Here is a 20,858-nt window from a genome sequence, read left to right on the forward strand (position 1 = left end):
AATCCACTGCTTATGGTTACTGGCCCTGGCTCCATGGGGGATGAGGATGGTAAGCTCTGTATTGCTCCTCAAAAAGTCATTCCTATAGGCTACTGAAAAGGATATGACAAATGAGCTATGAAGCTGGTTCCACCAGGTGCTGGCCTTGCAGCAAAGAACCTCCAGCAACGTCCACCAGCCACTGCTCTTTCTGCCTCAGGGCCCTGTAAGTAACTCCAGCAGCTCCTCAAGGACTTCCTTTAGGATGCCTTTGGGCTGCCCTGGGCCATCTCTGCCAGGGGACACAAGAGGCTGCTCCCTTTATCCTGTCCCAGGGCATTCTGACTGTTGCATTGCTGGATGGTGGCTTGGAATGGAATGGAGGCATGGAACAGAAAGGAATAAAGATGGAACGGAATGGAATAGAGAGGAATAGAACAGACTTCCCCATAGCTGTACTTCACACCACAACTTGCTAGCTGTGCCACTAGATGGCTGCATTTCTCAGCAAATGCGATTATTTCCATTAAGATACTAGATGAAATGCTTCCAGAGTTTGTGTTTGATCACAGCACAGGGATGAAATCTGTATCTACTCCATAAGTAGCTCACAGAAAAAGCCAGTCATACAGAAACTCAGTAGTTCATAATGGAACACGAAGAAGATAATCCCCATCTTTTCTCAAGTCCTGAAAACAATCAGAAAACCATATAAAATCACTTATGTTCAGCATTCTGCGGCATTGCCATGGCAAACAGATGTGCAGTGCCTATAAAAGATGACTGTGCTTTTTCTCTTTCTGAAACTTTATTGCCATTTCTTAAAAGTTGTGATGGGGCACAGAGTGTATGAACAGAGCAGATGTGCTGGACAACGTACAACATGCAATCTGCAGGAGTTTAAGTTTCAAGTGCAGATCTCTTGCCCATTTGTACTACACATGCCTGTACCAGAAATGTACAGATGCCCTGCGCTCTAATGCCAGAAGAAAAGTACAATGAGATCAATGTGCACTCTTTTTTCCTGAAAGAAAAAAAGTAATGGGACAAAACTCATTGCATTTGAGTAATTCTTGGTCAAATCCTTGTGTAAATACTACAGACTCTGAGCTATTTGTTAAACCTCCACGGCCACGAAGGAAATGACAACTGAATGTGTGACACAGGTGTTCCATTTGATACAAAAACTTCAGGGCTGGTTCCATCAGCTCACAACAGAACCTCCCTTTACCTCCTGCTGTGGGAGCACTCAGGCACTATGGATGCTCTTCCAGAGAATTTCTCCAGAGGATGCCTTTTCTCTCTGTCCCTGCAAATGAGCTTGCTCCTGCCCTCCAGGCCTCTAGCCTACACCAGCATGAGCATCCTCTAAAACTGGCCTTTCTCATGTGCGTAAACTGTTCCTTACTCCTGCCCCAGCCCAGACTCCCTGCAAAGGCTTGACTAAGCTTGCCCAGGATGGTGACTTATCATTCTCCTCTCCAGCTCACTTGTCAAACATCTCATGATCACTCTCAGGTCATTGCTCAACTGCATCCCTCTGTACTTATCCGCCCTGCACTCTCACCCCGTCACTCCTTTCCTACTCTCTCTTCTCCTTCTACAGTCAAACCCCTCTTTGTGCCATTTCCCCTCATTTCTCTGACGCTGCAAGTGGCCTCTGAGAGCTCAGCTGCAAAAGCCATCTCATTCTCAGTCAACCCCTCTGAGTATCCTCAACCTTCAGGCAAAAGCTAGAAGAAACAAGCCCATGACAGCATCTGCTGATCTGGGTAACTTCTTTAGCTCTCAGGCTAAGGCTCATTTGGCTTTTGCAGAAGGGTGATATTTTAGCAGACCTATAAATATGTCCAGGTACTGGAAGGCTGCTGTGGTGGAAGACACTTGCTACATATTAAATAAGCACAAATAAGAAGCCAACAGCAGAAATCAGTGCTTGAGGGCAAGGAGATTCACAGCATTTCTAATCCTGACCACATAGGGCCAGATTCAAACACCCTCTGCTGACATGCTACGATTTGAAAACTCATCAGTCATCTGCTATGGCCACATAGAACTACACCAGTATGAAACAGGAACCAAATCTACATCAGGATTTATCATTAGCAAAATGATAGAATAGCGTGCAGTATATGCAACACGTTTAAAGGAAGAGGGAGGTCTCACTGTGCAAACAACGGCAATTAGAGAAGTTCAGAAGTTGGTGAACTCTGGCATTCAGGTTCTTTGACTCAGATAATTACCTTTGGATTTTGCACGGTGTTTTTGGCTCCCTGGTCTTTATTATGAGAGGGAATGAGTAGTTCTGAGCTTGTAAAACAAAGAACAGTCAGGAATAAGAGTATTATGCAAAGCAGAAGCTTTGGTACAGTACAATAAGGATTTATAGGGTTTCAATTTATAATCTGTTTGTAACCTTATTACACTCATGAAATGTCACATTCCAGGGACTAGATCAGAAGGTTTTTTTTTTCCTGGTGAAATTGAATTTTGATGCAGTTTCAGGGTGTGAAAAGGCAAACCTGCAAGTTTTACTTACATTGGTAATCCTTATTACAGTAAATAGGCGCATGAAAGCCAATGATATTACTCCCCAGTGTCAGGTTTGCTAACATAAGGCTCTGAAGCACCAGCTCTGTATTATTAAGTACTTTTGACCTGAAAAAAAGCCTCCATTAAAAGCTGGAATTCTACAGCTATCTCCCATTGCACACAGCTCCAAAAGGCTGCTAAACAGGGGTCATTTGCAGAATACCAGTCACTTCCATGACACTCCAATGCTTATTACCAAACCTCAGTCTGTCCTTGCCTGTTTTCTTTTCTTTAAAAGTGTTGCTATTATCATTCAGCCCCAAAATACCCTAAAATGAACAGAGGGAGCTGACCTAAATACTGATTTTGGTCTCAGAATGGCCTGGCTTTCAAGCAGGAAGCTCTGCAATGGATTTAAATTCTAGAGAACAAATAAAAGCCACCAAATTAATAGAAATTAAGGCTGAAGTTGATCTGTCATCTATATTGGAGAAGCTCAAAACCCAGAGGTAACAAGGAGCACAAACAGCAGCTTCCTGTAAGCATAAATGCTTATGCATGGTAAGAAATACTACTAATACACTAAATTACAATGGTAAGAAATACTATTAAAGAAGGGAACATCTTAAATCCTACATGTTCTCATATAACCAACACACACCATACATGTTACTCCAAATTGTAGCACATGATGAGAGGTGACATTGGACGTAGGATCTGCAGTAATCTTAGTGTTCCATTTCCTTCCTCCATGAGTTTTTAAGGAAGGAATATCTAAGCATATCCTAGCTGACTGCCTGGTACCCAATAGCTATTCAATACATAACCAAAGGCCAAATATGCTCCCACAGTAGTAAAGCAGCAGGAAGAACACCTCTTCATACCAGTGGAATGAATTGGGAACAGCAGAAAAAGAATGACTGTCACCTGCAACTGAAATGGCATCTGAAAGCGAAGTGTTATTTGGTGGATAAAGCACAAAACATCAGGAAAATCTGATCCTCCTTTCTAGACACACTATCCCTAGTGTACGTAAGAGAAAACTGGGAAGAGACCATGCTGTATTGGTATAATGTGATAAGTTAGTGCCACAGCGGAAGGCATGTCACCATTGCCAAAAATTGGTTTAATTTCTATTATATACAATGTCAATTCTGGATTTTTATCTGCTCAGTTATCTCCCTGTATTTTACGGATTTAAAAAGGAGATGCTAAATAACTTCTCACTAAACCTCACTACTGAACCAAGCAAAAGTAGCCTTTAAGCCATCTTGTAGCATAAATCTCCTCCTGGACTTTACAGCTACAGGAAGTCCCTCAAACCAGCAGAGCCACAGCATTTGCTGCATAGGAGAGGAAGCACGCACAGCAAAGAGGCACCGCAATGGAACGGCTGCTAAACGCAGCTCATCTCCCAGCTGCACCAGGGAGCCACAGAGCCCGCGGGCTGCAGAGAGGAAACATGCATAGATTGTGTCTGGCAGTAACAGACTGGATAGCTCTGAGGCTGGTTTGGAAGGGGATTAGCTGTCCCTGACCTGTAAGTCCTGCAGGAAACACTCTTATTTATGTGTTTTCCACAGGGGATGTACATTTGTCCTTAAGCCCACATACAGTTAGAAATAGGAGGAGGGTTCTTGGTCATGAGACCCATCCCTTGCTGTGGCGAGCCTCACTACACATAATCCCAGTCATGAACGGAGCAAGCTTTGTCTTCTAAGTACATTGGTGATCTGCTCCCAGTGGAAGGCTCTTCTAGGAACTCACTCCTCTGCTGGTTAGCAACTAATTTCTAGCTTTGATTTATTCTCAGCCAATTTATATTCATTTGTTCTTCTGCCAACAATATCCTTCAGCTTAAACAGCTCTGTTTCCCTGTATGGTGTTTTATTTGTCTCCCTCCCCAACTAACTGACATACATCACCCTAATCTGTCTTCATTTGCTGGATTAACCAAACTGGTTTGTTCTGGTCTTCTCTAGGATGACCAAGTACTCATCCCCCCTCTTCCCCTGCTTTGACTTGAGGTGTGGAAGTTCCTGTGTCCTGCCTGTCAGTGGCAGGACAATGGTCCTTTCAGCCCTCCTCTTCACATGGTCTAGTATGACCTCAACCTTCTTAACCACAATAGTGTGAAGTACACCAGAGCTTGCCAGACTTGGCTTAGCAGAATTCAAACTTCTTAAGCTGAAGTGTAAGTACAGATCTCTCCTTCACTTTGGACTTGAGAACACTACCAGAGCATCTTTCAATAGCTTGTACTCCTCCTAACAACAAACCCTGGGGAGTAGTATCTATTACTACAGCCACAGTAGAGACTTAAGGCCTCAGAAAGCTAAAGCCCACATAAACAGAGGTCCTTAGGTCTACAACTCCCACTAAAAGTAGTCACTTGTACATGAGTGGTGTACATACTTTGAGGTTCTTGACCCACACAGCTTCCTGAGATAGGAGTGACTGTAAAAACAGTATCAGCATTCAGAGAAGTGAGAGGTCAGCACTTAAGCAAGTACCCATGTTTGCCTGCTCCCCAGTGATGCAATCCACTGGCTCATCACTGCTCCTCACTACCATTTTAGGTAGTCAGGCAACTAAGAGATGACATCAGGCAGGCCTCCCTACCATCTCATTAACATCTCGATAAAGATTAACTCCATGATCCACAGCAAGATGGACAGACAAAAGCCTTGAAAAGAAGTCAGAATATAAAGGAGGTCCTGGTGAGGCAGGAAATATCCTGTAACAATAGAAATCCCATTGTGAAGAGGAAAAAAAGCCCTGCATGTCCATGAAGTGAAATCCCCAGCAGGCTTTTCAGACACATTCCAATCTCTGCAATCGAGTCTCTCTCTAACCTTCTGTGACTCTCTGTTACAACAATGCATGCATTTTAATTTCCTCTTATCTACTGGAAAATAGGTATGGATCCCTTCTGCCCTTTCCCTACTAAAGATAATTTGCAGGCACAACCAGGCTAAACAACCACAAGAGACTGATGTCTCCTCCCTGCTGCACAGGTCAAGAGTATGCTTTTGACCTCGTGTCCTTAGGGTGGCATAAGTACTTAAGCCATTTTTAGTTCCTGAGATGGAAGAAGCCTTTAAGCTGCTTTAAACCTTTATGGTAGCATAAATGCTTAAGCTGGTTGCAGTTCCTAAACCAAGTCAAAGCTGTATGTAAGAACTCTGCACTGCTGCACAGGCACATGCCTGTGGAGAAGTTCAGGTAACTATCTCCACTCCTGCTTCCTTGCCTTTGGATGCATTTATTGTTATGCTGTGTTAAGAGTTCTTGCGGCTGCCTTGCGTATGTTAGGGAAGAAATGCTGTTGTGCCAGATCTCTGCTAACACTGATTAGCCACATGACAATCCATACAATCCACCGGACTGTCCCAAAGCAGGTCAGCACCTTGACACCTTTGCTGAAAAGGAAAAAGCTAAGACCAGCTGGATTGCAAAACCTAACTATTCTGTGATTCTATGAAAAGCACTGCATGGCAATTTCCTCTGTGTATAACGAATGAACTAAACACTGTCTGCACACTGCACTCCTCACCTCTCAGGGTCTGATCTTGTCATTCATTCTCCATACCTTCATTCTCAAGGTTTGCCACTATTAGCAAATGAACACCCCACTCCCCCTGTTTCTGGTTATGACTATAAAGCTAAGTGAGACTAGTGGCACACCACATTTCACTGGTCAGGTATCTTGGGGTTACGTGTGAAAGAGAGGAGCGTGATTCTTTTCATTAATAAACTGTGTACTGCAGATGGTAACTACAGTGACTAAGTTTTACTTATTGAAAAAAGTCAAATCACTAAATACAGTTTCACTCAAAAAGATTGTTATTTCAAAAAGCAGTGAATTACATGGAAATACAACTTATATTATTCTACAAACTTAGCATACGAACTCTGTGTCCATGACTGTTAACTGTAAAGGAAAACCAAACAGGTCTCAGTCAGCACTCCAGCTGAATTCATGCCTGAAACTCATTTGTTACTGTGCTGTTCTGGATTCCCATCTCTGTCCCTTGAGAACTGGCAATAGCCGTCAATGAAGAAAGGGAGGCATCAAAATCAGAAGCCCAAGTCAACTGAAAAATAATGATGGCTTGTAAGTCAAGACAGCCCACAGAACTAGATGGATGGGGATGACCAGCACAGGAGAAGGGCAGCATGAAAACCAGTGCCTGGAAGAGAGGATGGGAACAGTAAGAAGGGCAGAAAGTGGCTGGGGGAGGATCACATCATGTTCTGGCTGCACTCAGATACTGAATGGTTCTGCTCCATAAGGCCCCATGACCTTTTCTTAGTAGAGATATTGCTGTATTTCCAATATTACTGCCTCAATAGCTCTTAAACTGTGTCTTCACCTACCTTGGTCTAAAGGTTTTGGTCTGGCAGTTCTGATTGCAGCATCTGAGGGAGCATTTCCTTAGGAAAGGCAGACTGAAGGAAACCTCAGAGATGTTGCAACAAACAGCTGGGGTCAACATCTGTCTTGGACCAGCACAGCTGCCACTGGGAGAAGACCGGGCTTATAGTCATATTTAAAGATGTATTTAACATGAGATGTGGGGGTCAATGCACATGGGAAATGTCTCTTGGGGCATACAAGCTCCAGAGCACACAAAGACAAAAAGCAATCCAATGAATAATAATTAAATAACAATTGCATTTTGTGGAGTTTACAACCTGAGTAGGAGACATCTTTTTGCCCCAAACGCTGTTTAACCAAGCCATGGTGAATCAAATGATCTTTTTATGTATGGGCTTGAAGAGTCTTATTCTCTAAATATGAAGCTGTATTATTAGTACACAGGAATACACTAATTCAAAGGACACAAACCAGCAGGACTGTTTTCCTCTCACCTCCCTGTTCCAGCTGAAAATATAGGTCTGACAGTTTCTTTTTTATCTCCCTGCACTAACAACAGCAATAAAAGTTGTTTTCTTTCTTCTTCTCCTTTTGTTCTCTTGCAATAATTTCTGTAGTTGCCTTCGTTGTCTATCAATAGGTTAAACACATCCAACTTGTATGTTTAAATGCTAAAGACAGAGTAGTCCCCAAGGATACGTCAATCATTGGCTCTTGTACAAAGAAAATACTGTATTTTGCTCAGAAGAGCTTTCTGTGGCAATTTAAACACAGTGAGACAGACACAATATCCTGGAGAGAGGAAAACCTGCCTTATTACATTCCTGACCCTGGAGAAAGGATCTGCCCTTAGGACATAAAAAGAATCAGTGGGGGGAAAGGAAAAGAAAAGTTATCTAATCCTAAAAATAAAGACAGTGGTTCATAATACAGCATGACCTTCTTTTAATCTCTGATATAGTAGCTATACAGCATAGATGTGACATAAGACCAACAAGGAAAACACAGCTTGCTCGTCAGGTTGCGAACAGACTCCCTCAGCCTGTATCTATGTTTCCAGCTTTTTGGTAGGCTTTGGGATATTCTATAGAGAGAATGGAACTTACGGGATATTGCGAGGATTCTTTCCTAATAAGATCAAATCTCGTTCTTGTTTCATTTAATATAGGTCTATCACATATAGAGTACAGCTAAGTCTGTCAGCAGCAAAATCCAGGGCAATGTTTCACAGCTCTCCCTTGATTTCCTATGTAAGAGCATGCAGCTGGAAAGCAATGGGCAGAAACTGCATCTTTATTTCCTAAACCTGAAAATTTAATAAATGAATTTCTGCCAGAACATCAACATAAATGTTATGGACATTAATCATTCCACTTTTACAGTGGTAGGAAAGATGCTTTGATGGCTTTCAGCTTTGTTTCTCCTCTGAGGTTCTTTTCCATAACTCTGTCTAAAATCACTGTCATCTCTTTCTTTAAGGTTGCATTCTTGTATTACTAGCTGGGATGTTAACAGGTGAAGCTGGTATGTTAGAGGAATTCCAGCTTTCCTCACTTCTTTTTTTCCACATGTATGGAAATAATTTTTCAGAGCATGCTGCTGTGATAACTGGGCTTTGCCAGTTCCTCCAACTCTGATACTCTGTATTAGATGCATATGCCTTAGTTCATGGTAATGATACCAAAAAACTCCTTCAAAACTTCCACCTCTCTCCTTAATAGATGACTTGTCCAAGGACAGGGCTAAACTGCATTTGCGTGAGGGACCTGCAGCAGAGAAGTGAAGGAACTGAAAGAGGAAACCATGAACCAGATGCTCAAGTTAACTGTCCTCAAAGGGGGTGTTCTCGTTACATCTGCTATGTCCTGTGCTCCTGAGAACTGCTGAAGCAGGGAAGGATCCTCCTGAAAGAGCACAAGGGGCCATTTACAAGCTGACCACTCCTGGCATTTCTCCCAACCACCTTCTACCTGCCTGCTGCCTGCATTACCTCTTGCTCTGGCTGCCACCCCGGGTGCCCCACTGCAGCACACTCCTCCTGCAGTTTGTATTACTGGCTCCACACCACTGTGCAGATGCAATTTCCACTCATTCCAGCATCCTTCTTGGTGCTAACCCTGTGTGTTTGGACAGAGGTTGAGAGCTGCACTGAGCATGTAACTGCTATGCTGACAGCAAGAAAGCCTTTCCAGAGAATCACAGAATGGTTTGGGTTAGAAGAGACCTTAAAGCTCATCCAGTTCCAACCCCCTGCCATGGGCAAGGACAACTTCCACTAGAGCAGGTTGCCGAAGGGTAATCCCTTTTGGAAAAAGCAACCTGACAGACAGAATTCCATTACAACTTTCCCCTTCACCATGATTTCTGCAATGCATAGGAATCACTTTAAGAAAAATAACCTTATATATCCATGTTTGACTGACTTACTTTGTATTTTTTTATGCTCTTCACATTTAGGTGCCCAAATTACACCTATATTTTAACTGTCCTCTGTGTAAGGATCACATGAGAAAAATTTAGGGTGATCTGGTGTCTGCAGCATAAACCAAGAGACCCAAGAAAAACTAGCAAGGAGAAAAGAGGGGGAAAGAAGTCAAGAGTGATTCTACAGTGATGGAAAAATCTAACTTGGCTCAAAGGCCAGGGCTGGAAGAAGAGACTAAACCAAGGCTGCTTGCTGAAGGGTTTAAGACCCACTGCTAAGTGATGAAACTGTGATGTTGGCCTTTACAATGTGATAGTGACTGAAGGTGGTCTTCTCCCACAGGCTATCCCCTAGGCCTGTGCTGATGATCTTCATTCTGTTCTGTCTGCTTTCCTTAAGCTTTCTGAAGCTGGCTAAAGGCAGAAGGGCTACAAACTGAGATGCAGGAAGGATTCTTGCCTTCAGGAAACTGCTCTATTGCATGACTGCAAGGAAGTGCAATGCCTGTTTCTGCCATAAGCTTACAAGAGGGGAGATCCTCATTGCAAAGGGTTCCAAATTCCCCATAAATCTGTTACACATTCCTCTCTCAACCTAGTCAAAGCAGTACTCCAAAAACAAGGGCAGAGTTTTTCCTACAGTTGGATGAGGAAGAGGGTAAAGACTGGCCTGAAACCAAACATCTGTCCTTCACTAGGTCTGGGTTCACCTCTGAATGCTGCCTAGAAAATGCACTGTCTGATACCTTTGAGGAGTGACTGAGTGTGAAAGGGGAGAAAACCACCTGAGGCTCAACTTCAAAATTTTCTGCTTCATGATCTTTGCATTTAGGGATAAAAATTGATTTTACATGCAACTGTTGCAGGATTTCCAGGAAAACCAAGTTAAAACCCATTAAAACTCCCTCGCAGGCAGTATCCAAAGCAAGCAATGGCTGAATTCCTTCTTTACAAATGTGCACTCACATATAGCTGTGTATCTTTAACAAAACCATACCTGAAGAAACAGGCCTTACCTTAAAATAAAACCAATAGCCTGGCACTTAACATGGATACAGATGTTAGTGTAATACACTTAAAAAGCACATATTCTATTTCTGGATATTTCTCACTGGCAAGAAAAGGCCACAGAAGACTCCTGCCAGCACACTTGGGAAGGAAGTCATCATGAAGAGGCATTACAATAAGGTATTTCACCTTATTTGCAAATGGGATGAAGAATGAAAATACCATCCTGATCTTTCTTGTAAGCAGCACACCAGCACACACAAGGTAGAAGAAGTAAAAACTCTGGATGTTTTCCCACACTGCTGCAGAAGACAAAAAGCTATAGGCCTCCTTCCTGCCACCATAAGTCATCTAACTTCAATGGAAATAAGACCTGCTGTATATATTAAACCTGAAATTAACTGTTCTCCCTCCATATTGTTTGGTTTTGATAAATCCCAGCCACTGGTCGTAGCAAGGATGCAGAGCTCTTGGTTCTGCTCACATGGGCTCTTATGGAAGCCTGGAGCCCGTTAAATTCGATTGGGTTCAAATGCACTGAGCTCTCTGCAGGAGAGGGGCTTTAGCAGCTCTTCTGGTTTGTTATTGAGTGGTGGGTTCAAATCACACTCAAAGTAATATTTTCCTTTAGAACAGGGCATGTTCACAAGAAAATAAAACAGGAAGAGATCTCTAATCTTTACATTCCACAGCACAGACTGGTGGAGCCAAGAAATAAATGCTCAACAGTAAAGATGCCTAGAGCAGAACAAAATGAAAGTAAAACAGTACCCAGCAAAATAACCTAACAACTGTGGTGCACCAAATGAATACATAAATCCAAGCTGGTTTATGAAAGTTGTGTGGCTTTAATGATAAAAATTTGTTAAAATTTACACTGCCTTTCAGTGCATGGGTTTGGAAATACACTGCAAACAGGTTACTACCAATGGGCTCTTTGAGTTAAAATGCAACCATATATTACAGCAGCTTTATATCACTTGATATTAACAGAGACAAACTGCTTAATCCCATGAGTGCACTTACAAATCTATGAAAGGATATAGCAAGACAGGAGAAGGAAAAGCTAAAAGGTATCATTTTAACAAGGTTTGAAGTCTTCCAAGCTCTCAAGACTGGTACAATGGGTCATCTATCTATCTATCTATGCAGAGGACTGGGAAAATACTTGATCCCTTACAGAAAAGTTAAACCACTGCTGCCTTTTACTGAAAATCCTGTACTCCTAATGGGATGAAACAGGAAGGTGAATGTCAGACAATTAAACAGGATCTGCTCTTCAAGGTAAGCACACGGTCACTTCGCTCAGCCCTGGCCCAAACTTTGTAAACCCATACACTTTCTTCTGCTTTTCACACTTTGTTCAGCATTATAGCACACCTAATACTGATCCACTTGAAAGGAAAGATATTCCTCAGCAGGATCTTCCTGTGTAAATCAATCAGGAAGTTTTCTAACACTTCCAAAAAGAGTCCCTATACTTACCACGTAGACGCATTTGATTGTCTGCATGACAAAAGTACCAATGCTTCATCCGCAGAAAGAGACTGCTGAATAACAAGATAGCAAGGGTCTGGTTTTTTTTTGTTCAATAAATGCACTTTGTGTCTCCTTATACATCATCTCCAAAAGCTGCAGTTCAGATTAGGAGATAGTGCCTGATCTCTTTTTTGCAATGAAATGCACAAACCCCCCTAAGAAAGCTGGGAATGTAGAGACTTAAAAGCACACACCACTTTTCAAAGAACTACAAAGCAAAATGATGGCACTGATAAGCGTTACCAAAATCTTTACCAGACAATGTACATTTACATTTGCTTTTCATCCCAGATGTTGGTAGTATTAATCCAACATCAGTGGGTGACAGAAGCAGCAGCGTGTTAAAGCCATGACATCATGACTGAACTGCAGAAAGTACTTGGGGTGCTTCCTCCCTAACATCCCTAAGAAACATGTCTAACAAGCTTCAGCACATCCAACAATTTACTGCTCCTCTGAGACTTCCCTTCTGGCTTCTTCCAACTGGACATCCGTTTAGGATTTACCTTTCCCATCTGTGCTAGGCTTGGTTGTCCCTGTCACATGCTAGCAAAGTCAGGGTCAGCAAAGGTCTCTGTCACATCCCTTGATGCTTCAGGGAGCAGCAGCAGAGATACCTTCTTTCACCTCTCTTGCCAGGGGACAACATTTTCTATTCTGTTGTACATAACACAGACAGTCTTGCTAGGCTACAGGCATATGTTTGAACTGCTGGAGTGAAAACTGTGCAGGATCTCTTAGCAGAACACGGGGGTATCACCTAACATGCTTAGCAAAGAACCAAGGCTCTTTTTTCTGCCCTGCATTCCACTCACTAATTGACTTGCAGTGAACTTACAGGTGGTGTGTTTCTGGTAACTAAAAATCAATCCTGAAGAGTCTGGTTTATCTCAAAAAATTCATCTCTTATATACCACTGGAGCACCATCTGAACAGGACAGACTTGTGCTGTGCTGACAGTCAGCCCCAGAAGTCTGCAGGAGTAAACCAAAGGGCAATCCTGTACCTCTGTAACTCTCCCTCATCCAAAACCTGGATCATAGCTGGAGCCAGGTGCCTCCAGAATGTGATGTAAACCTCACTTCTTTGTTCAGGCTTTTCTTACTAACTGTAAGTATTAGAATTCCCTCAGCAATTAATTTCCTGACTGGTAATCCCTTGGCTCTGCTCCACAAAGAGAAAGTGGCTGTGCTGTGCTGGAGGGAGGTGTGCAAGGCACATGCTCTGGATCTGCAAAATGAAGTGGTCTCTTGATTTCAATGATGATGTCCAAACATTACAACCTTTTATTTGCCCCGCATAATGACTCACAGAACACTGTGGGTTGGAAGGGACCTTCAAGGGCCATCTCGTCCAGCTCTCCTGCAATGAGCAGGGACATCTTCAGCTAGATTAGGTTGCTCAGAACCACATCCAGCCTGGTCTTGAATATCTCCAGGGATGGTGCATCCACCACCTCTCTGGGCAACATGTGCCACTGTTTTACCACCCTCATTGTAAAGAATGTTTTCCTCACATCCAGCCTCTTTCCCCTCTTTTCATTTAAAACCATCACTCCTTGTCCTATTGCAACAAGCCCTGTTAAAGAGCCTCTCCTCATCTTTTTTATACGCCTGTTTTAAGAACAGAAAGGCCACAGTAAGGTCTCACCAGAGCCTTCTCTCTTCCAGGCTGAACAAATGCAATGCTCTCAGCTATTAAGGTCCTTTCCAACCCTAACTATTCTATGATTATGATTTCTCATAGGAGATGTGCTCAAGCCCTCAGAGCATTTTTGTGGCCCTCTTCTGGAACCTCTGCAACAGGTCCATGTCTTTCCTATACGGAGGACTCCAGAGCTAGACACAGGACTGCAGGTGGGGGTCTCACCAGAGCAGAGCAGAGGGAGAATCACCTCCCTTGACCTGCTGGCCATGCTCTTTTGGATGCAGAAACACACTGTAAGCCATGTATAATGTGGTATATGATCAAATACTGCGTGTACGGTCTTCTTGGTTATCTGTGGTACTGTTAGCATTTTAGGCACAAGAAAGATATGCAAAGCTATTGTAATGGTGTGAGATACAGAAATATACATCATAAAATCATTAGCTCTGATAATAGTTTAAAGGATAAAGCCTTTATTTTACTAACTTTAAGAAGTACACTAACAAACAAAAAAAAAATCACTGCATACCCATAGTGTGTTAAGCTTCTATATTCCCAGGTCTTGTACACAGGTAAAAAACTCTTGTAGTAATCCTGCCTACTGCTGGTAACTGGCAAAACAACCTACAATGCACAGTCCAGGGGCACAGGGATGCCTCTCCATAGCAGCCAGGACAGGTGAGCTTGATCAGTTTTGACATATATGTATATTTGACACAAATATAAATATATATTGCTTAAGGTTTTCTGAGACAAAAGGACAGAGAGGCTGTGTGGGCATAGCTCCTATAGGTGGCCACACTCTGGAAAACATTTTGACTCAGTTTCCTTTTGTTTTAGACAAAGGCTTTCACAGGAGGAAGAAAGTTGGTACCGTGCTCACATGTGCTGTGAAGAGTGAGATACTATCTTTTTAATTAACTCAGCCTAAAGTGACGCAGTCTTAACTGAAGCACTCCAGTCCTGGATTCCTTAAATTAGGAAGCACCATAGCTAAATAAAACTAGAAAAGCCACTTGTCCTTCATGCTCCAAAATGCTACCCCCAATCCCCCCAAAAACCATATTGGATCTCCCTGGATGCATCTCCTTTTCATATTGTCCTGACATGGAGGGCTTACCCATAAACTTAACTTAAACTAGATTAGTAAATAAAACCAGTACTAAGGGAATAACAGAAGGAAAAAAGGAGAGAGAGCATTTTAGGTATGGATACTGATGGAGAAAGCTCTTGCTCTCATTAAAACACTATGAAAAAGATCCCTGAATTCCAGGGGTGTTTGCTCTGCTCTGGCAGAAATCACTGCCGAGGCAAGTGCTAACTAGGAGCGAAGGACAGACTTAGCTGTGTTGTGCTTCTCTCTGAAAATTTAGTGAGTGCCTACCTGCTGTTGTGCTGCTGCTGTTCTTTCTTTTAGTGCTTTCTTGACACATGTAGGAGAGGATAAAAGCCTAATGGGTGCGAGTGTCAGCACAATATAAATTACTGCAAGGAAAAACTTGATGCATGGCTTGGGATCTGAAAGAGGAATGTCCACCACTGTTTGTGATTATGGATCAACTCACAATCTAATAGCAATTTTTATTTAATCAATAATTTCCATGCTGAACAGACAGCCCTGTTACAGAGAATCGACAAGCAGGTACTGATAGCGACAAGGCTTGTTATTAATCTTTACCCTGCCAACACATCAACCAAACTACTATAAAAAAGCACCACCAAGATGGATTTAAAAGTAGGTCTTTCTCTCTTGCTTTCTTTGCTTTTTCTTGCTTCCTTGTTTTTCTTTCCTTTCTCTCCTTCTTTCTCTCTCTCTCTTTTTCTATCTCTTTTTTCTTTCTCCCTTTCTTCCTTTGCCTTTCTTTTCCTTTTAGCTACACAGCCCTATTACCCTTCTCTCTTTCCAGGTATGTAATGTTCATATACTTCATATTCAAAATTCATTTGAAAAACCTGGGGCTTGAATTACACAAAAAGGCAATTCATATTAAGCAATTTCACAAATCAGTGGGACCTAGCCCAGTGCTCAGTGTTAGCCATTATAGGCTAATAAATCATACTTTCTCTTTGAGATGTCAATCGCCAAAGTGCTTTGTAAAAATGTTGGCATCTGTAATTCAGCGAAGCCTTTTCATCTTGAAATAAGATGCTCCACACTGATAACAAGAATAATCCTCTCTTGATCAAAAAAAAAATCTGCATTTTACCAATTAAAGCTGCTGCCAGAAGCCAAACGGAGCAGCACTGAGACTCCACTGTAGTTTATCTCTGCTAAACACAAGGAGGGATACAGTTAAAGCTTTGTTTCATTTTCAGCTTGACTACTTTATCTCACAGAGAACTGCAGCATCTCAGCCCTGCGATACACGTAAGAATGGTATGTGCAGACCTCATACCTACAGTGCAAGCCACCAGAGGACCCACTCCTGACAAAACCACCACCCATTCATTTTACAGATTAGGCACCTGACACCTTGAAGAAAAGTCACGCTCACACAAAAGTTTAAGCACTGCAAAACACTGAATTTGTTTCACCAAGATAAAAGGCTCATCTGCTTTTTTCTCTTTCTACTGAGAGGTTCCCTGAACAAAAGAGACTGCAAAAGTAAATCCATGCAGCCCGGGCCTCTCAAAACCAAATGCAGAAGCTGTCCTTACACCTGTATTTAGCTTGCCTGTCCCTGCCTTGGTTTGTGCATGCTGATCTGCCACTTCTGTCTCAGAAAAAGCACTTCCATGTGCAATAGCTGGGCCAGCACAAATAGGTTTCTGTTCTTCCAGGGATCAGGCTTCTATGGGCAAACCTTTTGGGAGAATATAGGCAGCTACAAGGGAGAATATGGCACTTGTGACAAAGATATGATGATAGGCTGCACTATGGATAAAATCCTATTAATCAGGAGACGGCAAAATCAGTGCAGAGACACAGTACACCAAACAGGACCCCCGAAAGTTCAAGGCAGATCTTCCACTGGTTCACTGTAGCAACACAGGCTACATAACAGCAAATCACCTAGAGAGCAGTAGCAAGGCAGGAAAAAAACTGCACAGAGACCACAGCTCTGTTCAGGCCAATCTGCTTTGGTAAGGAATGAAAGGAGCCTGGAGTTAATGCATAAGCTCAACCTTCCTTGCAGCTCAGAGGCAAGGCAGGATATCCCTTTTCTCTCCAATCCATTGTATGGCAACAAGATTCAGGAGCCAAAGAGCAAACTTAGTCTGCAGCTTTACTCTTGTCTATGCTTCTGTCCTTCAGTCAGCACAGGCTCCCCTGGGACTTGACTGGCAGGTTCTTATCCTACACTTCTCAAGTCACCTCTGAAACATCACTAACCTGAAGAGCTCACTAGCCTAACTCTCAGGCAAAGTAAACACTTCAAGTCAGTATGTATATCCACAAACCACCTAAACAGTGCTTTGTGATTAAAAGCACGGACAGAGGTCAAACCCTGCTGCCTGCCATGGCCAGCCCTTTCCTCTGAAGTGCCCACTCGTTACAATTTCAATCTAAATGGCTGGAGTAACTTCTCGGGGCATAGGAGGAGCACTATTCATCCCTATCCACAACTGTGAAAGAGAAGTGCTATTTAAATGACATTTCACAGTTTAGCAACCTCTTTCAGGGACCCCAATTCAAAGACAATGACTTTGGCAACTCGTATGAGCAGCAGCCCTAGCGGCAGCACACAAACAAGTTTTCCTAATGCTGTGAAAGAAATGCTAATTAAGAGGAATTAAAAAAAAAAAAGATTACATTTCTCTCTAAATCCCCTCTTAACACTTCACAGATTAGGGTGGATTTATTTTTGTAAACCTTTCTCTATCAAAACCAGAAATCCCCACTTTATATTTTTCACCTTCTCTGTGATTGATCAAAAGCCAGACTCCAGGTAGGGGAACTGCCGATGCACTCGTGTAGTGGAGTGCTTGAGGACCTGAGCCAAAGCACAACTGGCCTTTGGGTCAAGCCCAGAGTGAGTAAGATCTCTTCACAAGGCAGCAGTGCTGACTCTTAACACTGCTGGATGGCAGAGGCATCGCTGTGGCTGCCGCGGATCACGGATGTGCTGGGAAAGCAAACAGGGGCTGTGCCAGACCCTGAGGGCTGCTGAGGCTACAGAACAGCACTGAGGTCCGTCTGCCATTACTTAACCTTAAAACCCAACAGCACTTTCTTTTGATAGGGGTTAAAGACTTGCTTCATTTAAACAAGCATGTGTTATGTACTCAGATGGGAATCAAGAGAGAATGAACATGATCTTAGCAGCACAGATCTGCTTATTGCCTTTGCTAAGCCATGGAATGACTTGCTGGCCTGTAAACAATGCTGCCATTCTGGCACAGCTCAAAACTGTGGATTCATCAGTCTATAATCCAGCATGGCAAAGTGGTGTCTTAATTATAACTCCGCCTTTAAAGAGGCAGTGAGGAAGACATTTCAAAATGTAAAAGCTTCTGGGCAGAGGCTTCTCATTATTATGTCCTATAACCTCTCCTCCTTCTCTCTCCTTCCCTTGTTACCTCGCTGCTACAAAGGTCAAGTATACTGAGGGGATGCACAACTGGAAAAACCCTTTCCATGGCACTAAAACAACTCCCTGCCTTTTCCATGTGGTCCCAATGTTCAGCCCAAGCCCTGGCCTTGTCTCATTTCGAGTATGATTTATTTTGTCCACAGCACTGCTTCCCCAAACATGGATCAGGGTTCAGACCCCAGTGAGTGAAAAATAAAATAAGATGAAATAGAATAAAACCACCAGTAAAACCTCTTTGCCATGTACGTAAAACATTCTACTTTTGTCAGGGAAAAAATGATTACTGTAATGGATTTCATGTTCTTATCTATTCCTTACTCTTTTCAATTTAAAGGAAACATTTCTGAACCTTTCAGGGCAGAAGCTGTCACTGCCACGCACAATGAGCCTGAGAACAGGCTGAAGCCTCTCTGTGTTACTGCATTAGAGCCAAATAAAACTAGAATGCAAATGCACCAAAAACTGCCCCTGCAAAGAAGAATTAAACATTCAATAAATCCCTGCATGTATTTGGAGATGCATGGAACTGGGATGTGCAATTATGCCCCTTTGGGATTGTGAAGAGTTTGCTTCACATAGCTGTGACTTCAACCAGTTTGCACACACATCTCTAGCACCCAGAAAGAAGAAATCCCTAATACACGAAGGATAATCTGCCTTTAGGGGCATCTCTGTGTAACTGCCTCCTTCCAGGGGTAGATGCCTACATGCCCAGCTGTTGGTTTTGGCAGCTTGGGGCTGCTTGATCACAGGGCAGTTTCTCCTCCTGCAAGTGGTGGGCAATGTGCAGCTCTCGGCATCATTTACTGACATTGCAGCTATTAACTCAGAGGAACTGCTTTTATCTGGTTTATTCTCCTACTGCAATTGAAGCTTTTCTTAGAGAAAAGAGGTGAAGCTCTTTCCAGTTCTTACCTACCACTCTGCTACAGGAGAGGAGCTAAGGAAGAAGCTATATGCCAAAGGCAGCAAGGTAGCAGAGAGAGTGAGACTTCTAAGTCTACTGACTTTGTGAGTCCTTATTTCTGGACATCTAAAGTGGTCTATCCTTTGGAGATTAGTGTGCCATTCACCTCCTAGTCAGGCATGTTAAGTGTTTTGACGTGTACATCTTGATTAAGACCCCTTGTATCATGACAAATGCTGCAAAACCTTAGCTGAGACAGGCTGTGGGCACAGCCCTGGTTTTATGTAAGTCTCCATGTATCTCTGGCCAACTTCTGAAGGTCAGAGCTGACCTATATTCTGTAGGAGAGAATGGCAAAAATACTAAGAAACTCAAGTCAGGAAACTTCATGCAATGGTTCTGGGTATCCTCAGTGCACCACAATTACCTTGGGAACATGTGGGTACCTGAGAAACCACAAAAAACTCTCTTCTGGTGTGATAAGGGAGCCTGATGGAACATTACAGCAGCTGCCCAGGGGTTGCTGGAGAGGCGCTTCCATCACCAGGGCTTTGCAAACAGGCAGGAAGACCTCAGCAAATGAAATCCTGACTATAAGCCACTGCTGTCAGTTTGGGGCTTTTTGATCTCATCTAATCAAATGTAACAACAATGAGAGAATTTTATTGCTGTACAATTAAGGAGAAAACAGAAAAAAAATAGCTCTACAGTTCTTCAAGCATGTTCCTGAATACAAAATCATCATCATCAAGGCTACACAGCAAGGGGGATGAGAAATAGGCAGCGCTGCATTTTCCTGATTGCCATTGTATTAATATTTAACAATAACTTCAGTCATTTCCTTGAAGGATAATTTTCTTAAACAAACTTTTATCTTTAGTGTCTAACCCTTCTGCAAGATTTTCTTAAACTGATTTCTGGGGGAAAAAGAAAAACAAGACAAACTGTAACAAAAAGCAGATTTATAAAAATATACAATATCTTATTAGCTTCTGGGCGCTCAAGTGCATTTATCACATATTTAAAACAAACTCGAGCTCAGCTAAGCCCAATTATAATATCTCGCTGGGCAGAGAAATTAATTAAACAGCTGAATGATAAAGACCCCAGCAGCAAACTGAGGGTTTTTTTCCCTTTTAAGAAGAAGGGGAAGAAAGAAACCTGTAACACACACGTTCAAACAGTAACATAAGCAATCTTTTCAGGAGTGCAAATAAGACTACCTGGCAGGCGAACTGCTGGTGGCTCTAATGTGGCTCTCCAACTTTTTGATTTGCTAATGTGCAACACACAACAGCCCTTTTGCACCAACTTCAAATAGCCCTGGGATCCCAGCAGTGCAGCTCAGCGACAACCAGAACAAGGGCAGAACTTGTCAGGATTTAAGAGCTTTCAGCAAAACCCTTCAATTGCAGCCAGTACCCTATTCCATAGAAGGATATCAATTATAGATAGTGACTTGCTTTAGCAGGGCAGTCGGCACTGTCAGACACTAGATAGACAACCATGAAGAATCATGAATCTTTCTATTAACTGTAAGAGAAGGGGGGAAGGGGAGAAAGGATGGAGAGGTGCTATAAATAAGGCAGGGTGTCTGAATGCTTTAATACCTTGCCTTTTGGTGTATGTATCATGAAAATTTAACCACACTGAATTTTAAGCACATATTGCTTGAAAATAAGAGCTCTGGCACCAAAATCATTTTGGTGTCAAACCCTTCTGGGTGGGTCAATAATGATTCTTTTATGTAGCTTTTCAGTTATTTATTCATAGCCGCCTTAGTTCTGTTCATAAATTCAGTCAGAAAACATTGTCTCTTGTAGCCTAAGCACATTTCCTCTAGCGCCCACATTTACACTAATAACAGGAGGACTTTGCTACCGAAAGTAATGCAGAAAAATTCCAT

The 20,858-nt window shown here is 42.6% G+C and overlaps 1 protein-coding gene across 1 annotated transcript in view; it reads right to left on the reverse strand.

Moving 5' to 3' along the window:
- GLI3 (GLI family zinc finger 3) overlaps positions 1-20,858 on the reverse strand; it is a 204,528-nt gene that overhangs the window by 12,934 nt on the left and 170,736 nt on the right. The window lies entirely within an intron of this gene.

This window comes from Melopsittacus undulatus, chromosome 1, assembly GCF_012275295.1.
Source record: "Melopsittacus undulatus isolate bMelUnd1 chromosome 1, bMelUnd1.mat.Z, whole genome shotgun sequence".
Classification (NCBI taxonomy): domain Eukaryota; kingdom Metazoa; phylum Chordata; class Aves; order Psittaciformes; family Psittaculidae; genus Melopsittacus; species Melopsittacus undulatus.